Here is a 3628-nt window from a genome sequence, read left to right on the forward strand (position 1 = left end):
GTTTACTGGGTCTAATCGTGTGGTGGTAATTAAGGCTAACATTTAGATTATGTTTACTGGGTCTAATCGTGTGGTGGTAATGAATCCGTGTATGTTTGTGGGGTGCACGTAAGAAAGTTCTTGTTTGATTGTTTATTAGTATAAGTAGAGAGCAAGTCAAAAAACAGATCAGCCAAAAATAAAAGAGAGATAGAGGGCTGATCGGTTTGAGTTTACAAGAAAAGAGCAATCACGTTTGCTTGTTAATACTTGGAAAGTGCTCTGTGCGGTAAATCCCAGTTTTAATTTTTGGAGATACTAGTAAGAATGCACGTGCAACGCATGACCGTGAGAAAAAAAAATCTCCTATGTAAACATATAGCACATCAGAGCCATCATCTCGTCTCAAGGAACCTCTGGAACTTTTAAATATTTAAATATTTATATATGACCATAACAAAATATCATTTGAAAATTGTATTATTTGCAGGCAATACAGAAACTACAAGGAGTAGGATGATACTGGGTTTATAAAACCAACAGACACTCCTACCTAATTATGATGCTCCGTTAGCATAAACACCTTTTTACTTTTGTTTCATCCTTCATATCTCTCACATGAATGATAAACCTGCATATATTGACTTTAAGAGTGTTGCTTGGAAACGAAGGAAACAACAAAGCTTGAATATGTCAGTGCCATGACTCTTGGTGAAGATGTGACATGGTCAATCCAGTTCTGGTATTTATCATAGTTTCAAATAGCCGGCTATAGCCTCGCTATAGCTCCGCTATAGCCCCGCTATAGCTGTTTGAGGGGGTTGCCGCTAAATGATTTCATGTACAATTTGCCGCTATAGCCCAGTTATAGTTGTTTTTTAGGGTCACCGCTAAATGCCATAGCCCGCTATTTAAAACGTTGTTATTTATCCATAGTCCACACTTTTCCCTACAATCCCAAGTCTGAATCGACAATATAAGGAATCCATAGACCACACTTCTACACCAATTTTTGTACAGGACTAACTGGAGCTTGTGTCCGATTCTTTTTGATTGCTACAGTAACAGAGCAAATAAAAGGAATACAACATTGAGAATAGAACATATACCCAAGCATGCAGTTGTTTACCATATATTGAGGTGCTTGAGATTACACTAAAAATTGTCCAACAAAATACCATAGAAAGGTTGCTCAAAATAAATAGTATGGCATGATGGCATAGAGGACTGCCACATAAAAATACAGTAAGCCATGCAGTTCTGTTTCTATGCTTCTCTAATACTGAAAGCAATAGCCAAATATCATTGTATAGTTCTTTCAGGGTGTCAGGCTCGCTTCAATATCGAATACAAATGCATGTGTCTCCTCAACAGTGCAATGCACCTGTCGGCTGATAGAACTTCAATAGGATACTGAAAGAAAAAGAAATTTATAGCATAAAAATGTACGCATAGATTTGGTAGATACAGATTCAAATCTAGTCCAAACGTCATGATCCATTGAACCTTGTTGCATCCCTCGTAATAAGGATGGCAGGGACTGAGAGCAAATACCTCTCATGGAAGGAAGTTAGAGGACACTCATAGCTTAGGAGTAAATATAGCTTTCATACTCATGGAGTCACAGCAAAGATGCGCAACACTGCAACAAGGAAGAAAAGCACATAACTGCATGATGGACAGAAGCCATGTCAATCCACTTCAGTCCGTTACATGGAGAAAACATCATGTCACGTCCATTCAATCAACACGGAACTGAATTGTGCAAACAATTCACTGTGTTAAATGGAAAACACAAAATTTCAGGTTTAACAATTCACTAAGTTGGTCATTATTAGTCTCAGACAAATCTAAACAATTTACTAAGCATATATGCATTATAGCTTCAATGCATTGGACATCAGAACAATTTATCTTGTTGCCTGGGACACTTCCTTTTTTAGATAACTATGACTACTATGCTACTGACTCATCCTAGTCATGTTCGCCTAGAAAAACAAGGTGTACATTCTCACTTCTTTAGATATCCTTTGAGGGCCTCGCTGGACAGTAAATAACTGTATAGAAGAGCTGCCATAGTTGTCCATCTACAACTTGTACATTTTCACTTCATATAGTAAAATATTGCCGTGTCTTCTAAAATAGTTTTATTGTCGGAGCCTCCCATAGAGTCTTACCATATAAGTTAATTAGCGCTCACACAAATGGCTTGTGTCAGAGAATTGAAAATTACCTGCGTAAAAATAGCACATCCACAAGCAAACTAATCAGCATCTGAATGAAATAAACCATCACTTTCATCAGAACGCTACCAAAGGTTGAACCAACATAGCAGCATACGCTTCTGCCTAAAGAGAAAAAGGTAGAACACATACCGTGAATAACTCTGTGTTCAGAATCAGATGCACTTAGTGGAGAGGAGGGAGGCCTGATTGGATGCAACTCTCCAATCTAGTCCAGGTGAGATGTCACCGTCCACCACCAGGGGGCTCGACAGGGAGGGGGCGGCGGGGCTGGCTGGGAGAGGTGGGGCGGATGAGTGTTGCGGCTAGGCGAGGCGGAAACGGAGGGGGCCGGTCAGATCCGGTCGTCGCCATCGTTGGTCTGGTCGGGAGGAGGCCGGCAGTCGTGTGGGACGGTCCGGTGGAGCCCTATAGTGCGGGAACGGAGAGAGAGAGAGATTAGTGAGGAGAGGGAGAGAGAAGGGAGGAGGAGGATGCTGAGTGCGGCTGACTGGCAGAGGACGTCGGCGGCGGCTTGCAGGTGCGTGGGCGGCGACCGGAGGCGGGGTCGACTCAGGGCGATCGGGAGGAGCGGCGGCGCTTGCTACGATCCGTTTTTTTTCTTTTTAAACTGACCCATTCTTCCTGATAAGGCATGATTCGGGTGGAATCTTTCCGGAAATCACAGGTGGGGCCGCGGGATCGAGGACGCGGAGCGCTGCGAGGATTGGCAGATGATGGCGTCTGCTTAGCAGACCATTTAACCTGAGACGTTGATCTAAATGATAAACCATTGACACAGTAAGGGTAGTAGGATATATGTAAATTGCTCTGGTCGAAGGGTCGTGATTATCCCGTATACAGTTTGTTGTGTGGCTTTAGAAGAGTTTACGTTTGCTCTTTTAATAATAGTATAGAAATATAGAGGAAGAGTTTGGAAGCTCCACGGCTGAAAGTAATACTTGTAGGAAAGTAGAGCCGCCACCATTCAGATTTTGTTACCAAGTTTTGTTTGCCAAAAAAAAGGAGCAGCCAAACTGGATCCTCACGTTTTTAGGAGATAAAAAGGAAAGAAAAATATTATGTCAAGATTGGGCGTTATTTTTTTCCTAAAAAAGAAGAGGAGGAGGAAGCGAATCAGCTTTGGTCATAGGAAAGTTTGGATTGTCCACATGGCAGCAACAAATAAAAAAGGATTGTTATAAAATTTATAGAAGGGAGAGGGCCGATCTGATATGGTTTGAAAAGAACACTATCTATTTTTTAAAGGAAGACAAGTGAACGTGGAGTCCAACTTGTTTTGCATGCAGAATTAAATACCTAAAATCTTAAAAATGCACACGCACTATTTCTCGAGACTGAGCGGCCGCACTATGCCATACCCGACAACACCTCACACGCTCGGTTCATCTCTCAACTAAAAAAAG

General features: G+C 41.7%; 1 long non-coding RNA gene across 5 annotated transcripts; it reads right to left on the reverse strand.

Annotated features, from left to right (window-relative positions):
• Positions 1-1085: 1085 nt before the first annotated feature.
• On the reverse strand, positions 1086-2823 carry LOC119267415. Of its 5 annotated transcripts, none has more exons than XR_005132435.1 (3): positions 2714-2823; positions 2355-2630; positions 1086-2212 (listed from the first exon to the last, which is right to left on the reverse strand). It is a non-coding gene; the product is annotated as an uncharacterized LOC119267415 (long non-coding RNA). The 5 variants fall into 5 exon arrangements; XR_005132445.1 differs by having other exon boundaries at positions 1086-1621; positions 2157-2212; positions 2355-2823; XR_005132429.1 differs by having other exon boundaries at positions 1086-1392; positions 1534-2212; positions 2355-2823.
• Between the last annotated feature and the right edge of the window lie 805 nt (positions 2824-3628).

This window comes from Triticum dicoccoides, chromosome 1A (assembly GCF_002162155.2).
Source record: "Triticum dicoccoides isolate Atlit2015 ecotype Zavitan chromosome 1A, WEW_v2.0, whole genome shotgun sequence".
Lineage (NCBI taxonomy): Eukaryota > Viridiplantae > Streptophyta > Magnoliopsida > Poales > Poaceae > Triticum > Triticum dicoccoides.